General features: G+C 40.8%; 1 protein-coding gene across 4 annotated transcripts in view; it reads left to right on the top strand.

Moving 5' to 3' along the window:
- NCK2 (NCK adaptor protein 2) overlaps nucleotides 1-15,572 on the top strand; it is a 149,713-nt gene that overhangs the window by 75,793 nt on the left and 58,348 nt on the right. For all 4 annotated transcript variants that reach the window (XM_025462963.3, XM_025462951.3, XM_025462980.3 and 1 more), the window contains exon 3: nucleotides 1,235-1,420. The gene's annotated coding sequence lies outside the window, so the exon portion shown is untranslated. The remainder of the gene's footprint in view (nucleotides 1-1,234; nucleotides 1,421-15,572) is intronic.

Genomic DNA, 15,572 nt, shown 5'->3' with positions numbered 1-15,572 from the left:
TTCCTGTTGTGTTTGGGTATAACCTTTCCCCTGCATTAGGTCGTGTATTTTTTAAAAGTCATGCAGCCTTTGGATCTCCTGGGTGGCTCAGTCCATTAAACATCTGACTCTTGGTTTTGGCTTGGGTCTGGATCTCAGGCTTGGGAGATCGAGCCCCTCATTGGGTTCCACACTCAGCGTGGAGTCTGCTTGAGACTTTCTCTCCCTTTGCCCCTGTCCCCCTTTCTCTCTCTCTCTCTCTGTCAAATAGATAAATCTTTGGAAAAAAAAAAAAGTCATGCAGCCTTTAAAATAATGCTAGGAATGCACAAAGAGGAATTAATTTTTTAATCAAAATTTATGAACTTGCTGTATAACATTTTTATGAAAGTCCTACTTGAATTATCTTTTTCTATTTGACTAAAATAGAATTTGATTTTTCTATGGGGTATTTAACGTTTTGGGTCATAATCATGCCAGGGATGAATTAATAGATCTTCTCTGAGTGAACTGTAAGGACAGATCCCCTCTGGGTTTGAAATGTAATTAAAAATGTCAGTGAACTCTTGGAGGCCCACGGAGCTTCAGGGTCCCCTCAGCAATGCTGGGCAAGGACAGGAAATAGTCACCCAAATACAGAGAACCTAAGGCAGCAGCAAACTCTTGGCAAGCAGGAGGGAGAGGCTTCTGGCTTCATCTGTCAGGCTTCTCTTGTCTCAACTTCTTTGTAGTTTTGGAATATTTTTCTCTGATTTCTTAGGAGGATGCTATGGTCCAGTAGGGGGCCTCTCAATAAATAGCATAAGAAACCTCCAAAAGAGGAATGAGTCTCTAAATGTAAATATCCTGCTCTCTGCAACCTGGCTCCCTTAATTAGGCTCTCAGACTTGCTTCCTTTCTACTTCGCACCCCTTTCTTTTGTTTTTGGCAGGGATGTGGGGAGGAATTGTTGTGGGGGGAGGGCTAGAAGAATCTTGGGAACACAGGTGCCTTGTTGATGACCACCTGTCCCCACCTTCCCTATCTCTTCTCCCCACAGAGGTACCTGCCTGCCCCAGAGCTAGTAACAGGGACCCCAAGGTAGAGGAGGAGAAGCTTTGTTTGGGTAGAGGTCAGTAGGTACAAAGCAATTTTCTTCTGGGATGTATTAAAGATACTGGTTTCAGACAAATAACTAATCGTGCAGTTACTTAAAAGCAAGCAAGCGGCCCTAATACATGACTTGTTTTGTTTTTTTTTTCCTGTTCGCTTTCAGATTTCCTATGTTCCCTTGTATACAAGTGATTTCCCAGATCATCATTCTCTGCTGAGATTTGGGTTGGATTCGAGAATTTGGAGAATTCTTGCAGCTGTGTAACTTCAGGAGTGTGACCAGCTGAGATCGTCACCTTTTGAAGAGTTCTGCATTTTGCCCATCATCTCTTATAACTGAGTGCCAAAGGTGAGTCTGCAGGCTCCTGCTCAAAACCGGTGGGAGAAGTTGGTGCTTTTGCCTCAAATGCTCGATTTGCTGGGTAGGTTTTACATTAGTAAAACAGCAGTAAGTGTGGCCCTGATTGCTTGAGCCACATCAGACTTGAGTTTTCAAAGGCTCTGGTTCAAAAATGAGATTGCCGTCCCTGCATCAGCACGTGGTGACATTGACTAGGTAGGAAGCAGATTGGTGGATGTCCTGGACTTGTAAAATGCCCCTGTGACCCGGCTCTGTGGCCCAGCGGGTGGCCTGGAGCCGAGCCTTCTTATGTGCTGCTTTGCAAGGATGAGATACACAAGAACTGCCTTCAGGCTACTTATAGTCTAGTAAAGGTTCATTCCGACTTTGCTGTTGGGAAGATAAGTCTATGTGAAGATACGCAAACAGATAAAAGGATTCTGGGGAATGTTGGGCTTGTCTGTATGAGAAGTCTGCTCATGAGTGTTAAAACTGTACCCGCTAATACCGCATCCAGGGGTCCTGTAATAACAGATGCTGGATAAAAACGTGTGTCCATAGGACGGAAATGTTTCTCAGCCCTAACAAATCGTTTGGGACGTTTGATTTAAATATAAGAGTTGCAGTTTGCAGTCTGGTTGGTCTGGTGTTCTATCTGGCTGGGTGGTGGTGAGTGCTTTATGAGAAGGTATGATTTCATCTCCAGCAGAGACAGTACCCAGTTCATCAGCTGTCCTTCAAACCCTTATGTGGCTTGTGTTATTCACAAATCATTTTAAACTATCTCAGATCTGTAACTTTGGACTATAAATCTCTTGATATGATATCTGTAAGTTTATTAGTGTAATAGAAATTAAAATAAAAAAAGAAATTAAAATTGTCTTTCATTTGCTCTAAAATTACTATTAAACTTCCTATAAGTGTGGGGTTTTTTTCCCCTCTATCCACCTTTTTTTCTTTTTTTGGAAGCTTCTTCACTGATGTTCCTTTTTGATGTGTGGTAAGCAGAACAGCACAGAAATAATATGAGGTATTTCATAAGGGTAGGATTAAGTGGCTGGGTGTCTTCACCTTATTATCCTTTATGGTTTCATTTGGAGGAAATGACACATCTCATTTATTTTAGAGTGTTGTTAATTGTGATTTCCAGATCTAGGCCCTGGTTTGGAATTGAGAGTTTGGAGGTCGTATTGTGCAGCCTGATTCTACACCCTTCTTTCTTTCTCTCGCCATGCTCAGAGTTATCCTGACTCTGCATCCTGGACATGTCTCTTCCCAGCTTTACAGCCTCTCCTGCATTGATGGGGCACTCCCATGTCTCTCTCGCTGACCTCATGTAGGATGAACACTATTGGGGTATTAGACATACAGTCCTAGGAGATTTCCATTACACAGGAAAGCTCTTACCCGTCGCAAATCAATTTTTTTAATACTCATTGAAGTGGAACCTTTTAAGACTTAGTCTTTTTATAAACGCAGTCACGTATTTCATGGCAATAAGCAAGAAATTAGTGCAAATCCTCCAATCTGATCATCAGAATTCATCAGTATCAGCATCTGACACTTAATGATAGTAACACACTTTATCATTCCTATTTTCTGAAAGTTTCTCTTTCGGAGAGTGGTAAGGCAGGGAAGTAACATGCTTACTCCCAGCAGTGTATTCTGCACAAGTGCTGGGCAGGTGTCCAGTACTGTTAGGCAAATGGTTGATTCCTATGTACAATTAGGTAGAGAATCATTCTTAACCATGAAAAGATACTTTAAAAAATATCCATACTCATTTCAAATAATTAATTTTTATAAGCTCATGACATCCATGGCCAAAATCCTGATTAACTTATTAAAGTTACTTTTGTGGTTAGATAAATGTCCAGTGGGAAAATCATTAGATGTATCCATTCATATAATAACTATTTATTATGAACACCAACTGGATTCTAGACTATTTTTCTTACAGTTTTAGCACTGAGTTTTAGCAGCTACAAAAATAGATAAAATAAGTTCTTATCAGCCTTCTTCTTGGCCTTGTGGGATGGGGCAGGGCCCTGACAGCTCTGGTTGAGGTTCTTACAGTGAGTCCCTGGTGCCTAAGTCGGGGTGAACTGACCCTTAGAGAGGAGTCTGGAAAAACCATGAGATGCTATGTCTGGAGTGGGTTTTAGAGAATGAGGGAGTGTTGTGCAGAGACATAGTGGGTCCCCATGGCAAGGACAGGTGAGGCAATTCACTGGGTAATGGATCTCAGAGTCTCCAGATCATTTAAGCAATAGTGAGCGGAGACCCAGCATGCTCTTTGGTCAGTGGTCTTTCAAGCACTAGTGGGAAAAGTGATTTTATCGAAGGGTATATTTTGGAAAGAAATGAAAGCTGCACTAGTGCAGTGAAGTGGTACATCGGACGTTAGCCTCAGATGCATTTCCCAGTTACTGGGACTTGTAGTTTGCCCTGTTCCAGCTGAGACCTGCCCCGAGGGCTGGGCTGAAGAGAGCAGTTTGAGGAGAGTGGAGTGTCCAAGCTGCATCTCACAGGGCCCAGGACACTGCTTCCAGGTGGTGCACCTGCCTGCCCTGTATTCTTGGGAATTCCCCAGCCCTACCCTGCCTGCTGTGGGGTGTGGAGACCACAGGAGAAGCATGGTGGCAAAGTCCTTCCATTTACACTGCCACGTCAGTGAATGTAGAGCCTGCACTTAATTCTTCCCATGTATAATTGAAAAGTGACTGTAATTCACTGTCATTGGAGGCTGGGTAGTGTTTCCTGGGGGTGGAAGATGTGAAGGGTGTTGTACGCCAGGCCAAAAATCTCTTCTCTTTTGAAAAACTATTTGGAGACATTTTCAGGATGGAAGCCCAAGGGGTAGGAGGATGTTATGGGGGAGGAAAGACCATGGCTTAGTTGAAGAATTAGGAGCAAAAGGGAAGCAAAGGATCCTTTTTTGGCTTCATGGAGGTATGATGGACAAAATTGTAGCATACTGGACATGTATGTTGTGGTGATTTTGATACACCATTTACATCATGAAAGAATCCTGACCATCTAATTAACACATCCATCACCTCACCTATTTATCTTCATGTCTGTGTATGTGAGAACATTTAAATTTACTCCTCTTAGCAGATTGCAATTAAATAATACAGTGCTATCCACTGTAGTCACCATGTTATACATTAGATCCTTTGCCTTTTTCATCTTACAGCTGAAATTTTGTACCCTTTTATCAACTTCTGCCTATTTCCTCCACCTTCAGCCCCTGGCAATCACTTCGCTACTCTGTTTTTTGTTTTTTTTTTTTTTCCTTCGGTTCCACATATGAGTGGTCCCACGCAGTATGTGCCTTTCTTTGGCTGGCTTATTTCACTTAACATAATGCCTTGAGGTCCATCTGTGTTGTCAAGAATGGCAGGATTTCCTTTTTTCTCACAGCTGAATAATATTCTGTCGTGGGTATTCATCCCTGGACAAACACTTAGGGTGTTCTATGTCGGCTGTTGGGATAATGCAGTGAGCACGGGGTGCAGATATCTCTTCGAGATCCCATTTTCATTTCCTTTGGATATAAATCTAGAAGTGGAATTGCTGGATCATATGATAGTTCTGTTTTTAATTTTTTGAGCAACTTCCATGCTGTTTTCCATAGTGGCTTCACCAACTTACCTTTCCATCAAGAGTAAGAAAGTGCTCCCTTTGTACACATAGTTGCCAATACTTGTTATCTCTTGTATTTTTGCTAATAGCCATTCTAGCAGGTGTGCAGTGATATCTCATTGTGGTTTTGATTTGCACTTCCCTGATGATGAGTGATGTCGAGTGCCTTTTCATGTACCTATTGAGCAATTGGATGTCTTCTTTGGAAAACTGTTCAGATCCTCTGCCCATTTTTTCTTTGTGTTTTTGCTATGAATTATATGGGTTCTTTGTATATTTTGAATATTAGCCCTTTATCAGACATGTGATTTGTAGATAGTTTTCTCCATTTCATAGGTTACTTTTCACTCTTGTTGGTTTCCTTTGCTGTATAGAAGCTTTTGAGTTTGATGTCATCCCACTTGCTTATTTTTGCTTTCATTGCCTTTGCTTCTGGTGTCAAATCCAAAAAGTTGTTGCCAACACTTATGTCAAGGAGCTTACTGCTTGAGTTTTCTTTTAAGAGTTTTATGGTTTCAGGTCTTACTAAGCCTTTAACCCATTTTGAGTTAATTATATCTATAGTATAAGCTATTCTTTTACATGTGGTTTGTGGTTGTCCAGTTTTTCCAGCACCATTTATTAAAGAGACTATCCTTTCCTCATTGTGTATTCTTAGCTACTTTGTTGGAAATTAATTGATATATATATATATATATATTTGATCATATATATGATAATAATTCATCATATATATATATGTTTAATTCTGGGCTCTTTGTTCTGTTCCATTGGCCTGTATGTCTCTCTCTCTCTCTCTCTCTCTCTTTTAATGATTTTATTTATTCATGAAAGACACAGAGAGAAGGCAGAGACATAGGCAGAGGGAGGAGCAGGCTCCCTGCAGGGAGCCCGACGTGGGACTCGATCCCGGGACTCCAGGATCACACCCTGAGCCAAAGGCAGACACTCAACCGCTGAGCCACCCAGGCATCCCCTGTATGTCTCTTTTTATATAGATACCATATTATTTTGATTATTATAGCTTTGTAGTATAGCTTGAAATCAAAAGTGTGATGCTTCTGGCTTTTGTTTGTTTTCTCAAGGTTACTTTGCTATCATATGATTTTTTTGTGTGTGTTTATTTATTTGAGAGAGAGGGAGAGCACAAGTGGCAGGGAGAGGGAGAGGGAGAAGCAAACTCCCTGCTGAGTGGGGAGCCTGACACAGAGCTTGATCCCAGGACCCTGGGGTGACCTGAGCCAAAGCAGACACTTAACCCACTGAGCCATCCAGGTTCCAGTTCCATACAAATTTTATTTTTTATTTTTTATTTTTTTATAATAAATTTATTTTTTTATTGGTGTTCAGTTTGCCAACATACAGAATAACACCGAGTACTCATCCCGTCAAGCGCCCCCCTCAGTGCCCGTCACCCATTCACCCCCACCCCCCGCCCTCCTCCCCTTCCACCACCCCTAGTTCGTTTCCCAGAGTTAGGAGTCTTTATGTTCTGTCTCCCTTTCTGATATTTCCCACACATTTCTTCTCCCTTCACTTATATTCCCTTTCACTATTATTTATATTCCCCAAATGAATGAGAACATATAATGTTTGTCCTTCTCCGATTGACTTACTTCACTCAGCATAATACCCTCCAGTTCCATCCACGTTGAAGCAAATGGTGGGTATTTGTCATTTCTAATGGCTGAGGAATATTCCATTGTATACATAAACCACATCTTCTTTATCCATTCATCTTTCAATGGACACTGAGGCTCCTTCCACAGTTTGGCTATTGTGGCCATTGTTGCTAGAAACATTGGGGTGCAGGTGTCCCGGCGTTTCAATGCATCTGTATCTTTGGGGTAAATCCCCAGCAGTGCAATTGCTGGGTCACAGGGCATGTCTATTTTTAACTCTTTGAGGAACCTCCACACAGTTTTCCAGAGTGGCTGCACCAGTTCACATTCCCACCAACAGTGTAAGAGGGTTCCCTTTTCTCCGCATCCTCTCCAACATTTGTGGTTTCCTGCCTTGTTAATTTTCTCCATTCTCACTGGCGTGAGGTGGTATCTCGTTGTGGTTTTGATTTGTATTTCCCTGATGGCAAGTGATGCAGAGCATTTTCTCATGTGCATGTTGGCCATGTCTATGTCTTCCTCTTTGAGATTTCTGTTCATGTCTTTCGCCCATTTCACGATTGGATTGTTTGTTTCTTTGGTGTTGAGTTTAAGAAGTTCTTTATAGATCTTGGAAACTAGCCCTTTATCTGATATGTCATTTGCAAATATCTTCTCCCATTCTGCAGGTTGTCTTTTAGTTTTGTTGACTGTATCCTTTGCTGTGCAAAAGCTTCTTATCTTGATGAAGTCCCAATAGTTCATTTTTGCTTTTGTTTCTTTTGCCTTCATGGATGTATCTTGCAAGAAGTTACTGTGGCTGAGTTCAAAAAGGGTGTTGCCTGTGTTCTCCTCTAGAATCTTGTCTCACATTTAGATCTTTCAACCATTTTGAGTTTATCTTTGTGTATGGTGCAAGAGAGTGGTCTAGTTTCATTCTTCTGCATGTGGATGTCCAATTTTCCCAGCCTCATTTATTGAAGAGACTGTCTTTCTTCCAATGGATAGCCTATTTGTGTTTTCTTCACTTTCATCAATGTCTTACAGTTTTCAGGGTACAGATGTTTTGCTTCCTTGGTTAAATTCATTGTTAGGTATTTTTTTCTTTTTTTTTTGGTATTTTATTCTTTTTGATGTAATTGCAAATAAGATTGTTTTCTTAATTTCTCCATCCTGATAGTTCATTGTTAATGTTCAGAAACACAACTGATATTTGTATATTAATATTGTATCTTGAAGCTTCATTGAATTCATTTATTAGTTCTGACGGTTTTTTGGAGGAGTCTTTAAGGTTTTCTATATATAATATGTCATTTGCAAAGAATGACAGTTTTACCTTTTCCTTTCTGATTCGGATGCCTTTTGTTTCTTTTTCTTGTCTAATTGCTCTGGCTAGGACTTCTAGTACTACATTGAATAAAAGTGGTAAAAATGGGCATCCTATCCTTTTTCCTAATCTTTGAGGAAAAGCTATTAGCTATGATGTTAACTGTGGGCTTTATTATTATTTAGATAATATTAATTATTATTATTATTTCCTCTATACCCAGCTTGTTGAGAGTTTTTATTAGTGAATGTTGAATTTTTTCAAATGCTTTTGCTGCATCTCTTGAGATTATCATATTTTTATTCTTCATGTTCTTAATGTAGCACGTCACATGGATCAGTGCATGTTGAATTATTCTTGCATCCCTGGAATACATCCCATTTGATCATGGTATCTGCTCTTTTAATATGCTATTGAATTTGTTAGTATTTTGTAGAGAGATTTTCTATACTTGTCAGTGATATTGGGCTGTAATTTTCTTGTAATGTCCTTGTCTGGTTTAGATTTTAGGGTGATGCTGGCCTTGTGAAATGAGTTTAGAAGTGTTCTCTCCTCTTCTGTTTTTTAGAAGAGTTTGAGAAGGATTGGTACTAATTTTTCTTTAAGTGCTTTATGACCTCACCAGTGAAGCCGTCTGGTCATGGACTTTAGTTTGTTGGGAGGTTTTTGATTCTTGATTCAATCTTCTTACTAATAATCAGTCTGTTTAGATTTTCCTATTTCTGTAAATTTTAGCTTGATAGGTTATGTATTTCTAGGAATTTGTCCCTTTCTTTTAGGTTATTCAATTCTTGGTGTGCAGTTTTTCATTGTTACCTCTTATGATCTTTTATTTCTGTGGTATCAGTTATAATGTCCCCTCTTTCATTTCTGATTTTATCTATTTGATGAGTCTACAAAAGGTTTATGTATTTTATCTTTTCAACCTGCTCTTAGCGTCATTGATCTTTTCTACTGTCTTTTTAATCTCTATTTTGTTTATTTCCTTCCTTGTACTAACTTTGGGTTTCATTTGTTCTTTTTCTAGTTCCCTGAGGTGTAAAGTTATGTTATTTGGGAATCTTTATTTTTTCTTAATATAGGTTTTTATCACTATAAACTTACCTTTTAGATGCTTTTGCTGCATCCCATAACTTTTGATACATGGTATTTCCATTTTCATTTGCCTCAAGATAATTTTTTATTTATCTTTTGATTTCTTCTTCCAGCCATTAGTTGTGCAATAGCACATTGTTTAGTCTTCACATAACTTGTAGATTTTTTTCAGTTTTTGTCTTACAATTTATTCCTAGTTTCATACCATTGTAAGTTATAAAAGATGCTTGATATGATTTCAGCCATCTTAAATTTATTAAGACTTGTTTGTGGCATAACATATGATAGATTCTTGAGAATGTTCTGTATGTGCTTGAAAAAAATATTCTGTTGCTGTTAGGTGAAATATTTTGTAAATATTAAGTCCATCTGGTCTAGTCTATGTATTTTATGTACAAATTTCCTTATTGATTTTCTGTCTGGATAATCTATTCATTAATGTCAGTGAGGTATTTAAGCCCCCCACCATTACTGTATTGTTCTGTATTTCTCCCTTTTTGTTTGTTAATATTTGCCTTATATGTTTTAGGTATTTCTATATTGGTTGCATAAATATTTACAGGGTGATATATTTTATTGGATTGACCCCTTTATCATTACATCATCACACTTTCTGTCTGAAAATTCTATTGGCTGAAATTCTATTTTGTCTGGTAATAAGTATAAGTACTCCTGCCTTTTTTTGGTTTCCATTTGCATAGAATAGCTTTTCATCCCTTTATTTTCAGTCTGTGTATGTCCTTACATCTGAAAAATGTTCTTTGCAGGTAGCACGTAGATGTGTCTTATAGTTCTTATCTATTCAGCCACTCTTTAGCCCATCTTTTGATTGGAAAATTTTAGTCCATTTATATTTCATGTAATTATTGATAATTATGGACTTACTATTGTCATTTTTAAAAACTGTCTTGCTTCTTGTAATTCTTTTATTTCTTCTCTTTGTCTATTCCTTTGTGAATTGATTTTCTCGAGTGGTATGCTTAGATTGCTTTGTCTTTCTTTTGTGTATCTATTAGAGGTTTGTGCTTTGTGGTTACCATGAGGCTTATATAAAACATCTTCAGTAAAGTAAACAGCTTACTTTAAGCATCTGATAACAAGTCTGTATGCATTATTTTTTTTTAATTTTATTTATTTATGATAGTCACAGAGAGAGAAAGAGAGAGAGAGGCAGAGACACAGGCAGAGGGAGAAGCAGGCTCCATGCACCGGGAGCCTGACGTGGGATTCGATCCCGGGTCTCCAGGATCGTGCCCTGGGCCAAAGGCAGGCGCCAAACCACTGCGCCACCCAGGGGTCCCCCTGTATGCATTATTTTCTAGTCTACTACAGAAGCAGCAATGATTTGTTTAATCACACATTGGGCAGAAGAAAATTAAAAGCCAACCATATTAGTCACTCTTACTTTCATAAAAATCCTATCCAGTAATACTTCTTTTAGTAAAGGGATGTTTTTATTTCTTCTCTTTATATCAACCTCAATTTGTATAATATTTTTTTTCTGAGTTTATATATTTTGTAAAGTTCCCTTAACTTTTCCGGTCACTTTTTACCATATCCCAGCATTTTTAAAAAAATATTTTAGAGATGGCTGATAACTCACTTGGTCCCCACAGGGATTATTTAGAAAGACCTTTTACATACAAGACCCATCTCTCAGTCTTTAAGTTTTAAGGGCTATGGCTGATATTGGGAGGTGGAGATATCTGGAAGTAGCTTGTTGATTTATGCCAAAATAGAAGGGATCATCCTGGACCCTTACTGCTACTCTCCCCTTCACTGGGACTCTTGAGGAATCTGAGGTAGGGATTCTATAGCTGAACTAGTTGGGTCTTCCTTAAGGGATATTGAGTGGGCTAGCCATAGCCTTTGATGTTCTAGTTTTTATAGCAGCTAGATGTGTGATAATTGATCAAATAAATACCCAGTAAGTATTGGCAGTTGCTAAAAATATTGCATTGTTGATTCTACCACAATTAAGCTGGTAATATAGCTAGTGAAGACACTTGCCTGGTACTTGGCACAGGGCATGCCATCTCTATTGTTATCTCTAATCTGAAATCCAGATCTTACTACCTCCATTTTATAGGAAGAGACACTAACCCTCAGGAGAGGTTAAAAGGATTCCCTGTGTTTATAGAGTTGAACTTGGATAATAGCATTTTGACCAAGGTCATGGTTTAGAAGTCCATGTTCTTTCTCTTCCCCATGTCCTGACATACCCTGACAATGACATAGTAACCACCTGTTGTCTGAGCACCTGAACCAAGGACTACTTGATGCTCTGAGAAATTAAACAGCTTGGCCAAAGCTCAGTGCTTGTAAGGGCAGAGCAGGCTGTGCACCCACATCTTCCTGACCCAAAGCTTTTCATTCTTATTAGACCATGAGCTTTATTTATTTACTTAATTTTTTCCCATAGAAGAGTTCCCAGCAACTAAGTATAGTTTGAAAGCAAGTTTCTTCTGGAAATTTAAGGAAGGGAACATGAAGAAAAGCTTTGGGGAGGATTGGAGGGGTGGGAGACAAGAACCAGAATCCCATGGAGGTCCTTGTACCTCCTGAAGTCCCCAGGGTGAGCTCAGTCGCTCAGGACCAAGCTGAGGCCAGAATGCGCCTTGAACTTCCATTTGTGCTGTTCGTAGATGGCATTCAGAGTCACCTTGTACTGGTGACTCCTAACTTATGAACAGACCTTTGAAAAAAGTTATGTGTAGGAGCAAGAGGACCTCAAATACTTGCTGTGTGTTAGGCCCTGCCCATGGTCTGTTCAACTTCCACAGTGCTTTTGTACAGAGAGAAGCTTCACAAAATTGCAATTTAATGTTTTTTTATGTAGTTAATGAAATCATCATTTTCTAGTGGTTGAAGTGATGATCAAAATTTAACCAAGCATTTTTCTTTTCTGTTTTGCCTCACATGCCCTAGCAGTGTGGCTTCTTAGAAAGCTGGACAAACCAATTAAAAACACAAAAAAAGTCCTTGCTCCCCACACACCCTTTCTTTTCTCTCTGACAGATTGTAGAAGCTGAATTCGTGGCATTCCTGTCATTTTTCCACTATTCTCTGAATTGTACCTTACAGTTTACAAAGGAATTTTCATATAAACATTCATAAATTCTCCTTAAAACCAGGTGATGGGGCTCCCCCTTCTCTCCCCACACCACCACCATTTTATAGAAGAAGGAAATGAGCCAGGAGATTGTGGGTTATAATTACTTGCCAAATATGGCACAGCATTGTATAGTGTCCTGTAGCTTGTTTGCATGCTGGATTGTACAGTGACCTAGCGACACACTTCCTTTAAGAGCCACTGGATCGGGAATGTCGATAGAGTAGAACTATCAATATACTAAGAAACAGATCACACGGAGCTTTAAATGAGAACATTGCTGTAGGCAAGGTTCCAGAATTAGGAAAGTGTTCTTTCTTGACCTTCCTGCAGAAAAACAAAAAGCACATTGCTGCTATGTACATGTGTCACAGGGGAGGAGGATGTAGGCTTTTAGCAAATTACAGATCATCCATAACTTACATGCATTTACATCCCAATAAACCTATATGAGTGGAAAATATTATTAAGCCAAAAGGCATTTAATGCACCTGTGAACGTCATAGTTTAGCCTTGTCTATGTTGAACATGCTTAGAACGCATACATTAGCCCACACTTGGGTAGAATCATCTAACACAAAGCTTATTTTCTAATAAAGTGTTGAATACCCATGTGCCTTATTGACTACTATACTGAAAGTGAAAGCTAGAATGGTTGTCAGTGTACTGGTTGTTGATCCTCATGATTGCATGGCTGACGGGCTGTGGCCGCTGCCCAGAATCATGAGAGAGGATTGTAGCACATACCGCCAGCCCAGGGAAAGATCCAAATTCAAACCCTGGAGTACAGTTTCTACTGAATGCATGTCACTTTCATGCCATCATAAAGTCAAAAAATCCTATGTTGAACTGTTGGAAGTTGGGGACCATGTGTAGACCTGGAACAGGTAAATCTGTTGGAGGGTGGTGGATATGTTTATTACCTTGTTGGTAGTGATGATACCAAAGTGTATGCATAAGTACAAACTCATCAAATTGTACACATTAAATATGTGTGACTTTTTAAATACATTAAGTATCCCTTAGTAAAGTTGAAAAATAAGTTGCTGTGTCATTATGAGAATTGTGTGGTGATCTGAAGGGGTATGGAGACTGCAGAGCTGTTTCGCACAGGAAGTGTGTCTGGTCCTGGAACACTTGATTGGGGCGGCGGGGACGATCCTAGGGATCTCTGAACTTCCACCTTCTTGTGTCACTGGTGTGCTTCAGTGTAGAGAGTACAAATGCAACCCGAGTTTTAAGATTTCTGCCTGTCAAAATGGTTTCTCCTATTGACTTTTATTATAACGTTGTAAAAGTTTTCTTTGCAAACAGTTCTGGCTCCAAGAAGTTAAGTAAAAACTTTACAACTGGGGAACCTGGGTGGCTCAATGGTTGAGTGTCTGCCTGTGGCTCAGGTCGTGATCCCAGGTCCTGTGATTGAGTCCCACATTGGGCTTCCCACAGGGAGTCTGCTTCTCCCTCTGCCTGTGTCTCTGCTTCTGAATAAATAAATAAAATCTTAAAAAAAAAAAACAAAAACCTTACAACTACATCAGACCATAGAAGATCACAGTTTAAGGGGAACGATTTTTGGTACAGCGTTAATGAGCAAGATAGTAACAAAAGCAGTAGGATCACCCAGTGCTTGTTGAGGGCGGTGGGTAACTGTCCACCTGCCAGCTCTATGGCCCTGGGAGCCCACCCTGCCTCTCACTGTGAAATTATATTTGTCTTCTTGGCCTCTCTGAGAGTTGAACTTGACCAAACACTGACAAGTTAATTGGTGAGATTTGAGTTTGACTGCTTTCTGGAAGAAGTAAGGGAGATCCTAATTGTCGAATCCCTCGTGGCAGTTCCTTACCCAGAGCCCTGGGCTCTCCGAGTTTCCTGCGTGGAACGCCGTGCCAGCCGCAGTGTGGGCAGGCCCTAGTCAGGTGTATCCCAGGGCCACCATGGACCCCGGCCAGACAGAAGCCCAGAGGGGAAGCAGAATGCTTAGTGTGCAGGTGGAGTGTTTCTGCAGAAGGCTGCCCATCTGATCTGAGACACCGCCCCCTTCAGACTTTTTTTTATTTAAAAGGTTTGGGGACCTACCTCCTATGATCTTACCTGGAGGTTTTGTGTAGGTTTTGTAGTGCTTACAAAGACTACGAGAGCCTTTCCACAGCAAGATCAGCTGGGCTGGGGAGAGCTGTTGATCCCAGGAGCCTGAGGTAAGACGTCTTTCCTGGCAGCAGCCTGGCTCTAGTGGCCACCTCTTATGTGGGAAAAGCTGCATGCTGGCCATCTTCAAATGACTACATCGTATAATTCCAAAATTCCATATTGAGCACGGTTTTGTTAAATGTTCATATTCTCTTGGTGGTTAGATTCCAAACCTCTTTGACCTGTGCTCCAACCAAAGGCCTCTGGAGAAAGTGGTGTGTGCTCGGGCGTATGGTAGAGGGACTGACATCTCTTCAGTTGTGCTTTTCACAGGCGTGTGTTCACATCTAGGCCTTAGTTTCTGGGTCAGTGACATGGAGGGACCACAGGAGTGTGGGGCTGTGATTTTGGAGTCCAGGGACAGTACCACGTGGATAGTTTTGTACTACAATCCTGGCCAGTACCCCACAGAATTCTGTGGGAAGAAATATTCATGGTGTGTGAGCCACCATAGGCCCTCTTCTGGCCCCATCTGGCAGGAAAAGCTTCTTAATCATCTCGCATGTGCCTTTCACCTCCAGGACAGGGGACCAGGGATTCCCGAGGAGTACAGGCTGCTCATGCTGCTGACTTTCGCTGGCTGAGTGGGCCAGGCATAGAGGGGGCTGGTAACCTGAAAGGTGCTTGGAGATAGGAGGAGAAGGTGTGCCACGGCCTCTGCCTCACTACTTTCTTTCCAGAAGCAAGCACGCAGGCCTCAGGGAGCTCTGAGTCAGTGCCTGCTGGGTGCATAAGGGAGCCACCAACCTGGAGGGCCAGACCGGCCTGGGCATCTCATGCTGCAAGCTTTCCAGGGATTCAGATGTGCTGACACAGGGGAGAATCGCTGGTGCAAATGTTTTCAGCAGAACTCTTCCCAAACCTGCTTCCCCCTCATGGAGGCACTTTTAAAGAACACATGAGGCCCAATTCTGACCCCCTGGCTGTTTTGCTGGCAGTATGGAGGATGCTTGTGGGGAAGCTTGTCATTTTGACTGTCTCAGGAACAGAAAAATCAAAGAGGCTACTGTAGAGAACACCTGATTACTTGGGGTTTTTCCCCTGCAAAAATAGAACTGAAGAAACCAGAAATTTCTTATTCCCACAGAGCCAGATTCCACCTGGATTACCTAGTATAGGGTTCTGACCTCTTTTGTGTGGTCCTAGGACCCCTGGGTTTGGCCCATTCCTGACTTATCCCTGCAGTACCCC

The sequence above is a fragment of the Canis lupus genome, chromosome 10, assembly GCF_003254725.2.
Source record: "Canis lupus dingo isolate Sandy chromosome 10, ASM325472v2, whole genome shotgun sequence".
NCBI lineage: Eukaryota > Metazoa > Chordata > Mammalia > Carnivora > Canidae > Canis > Canis lupus.
This window is presented reverse-complemented; position numbering and strand designations above follow the sequence as displayed.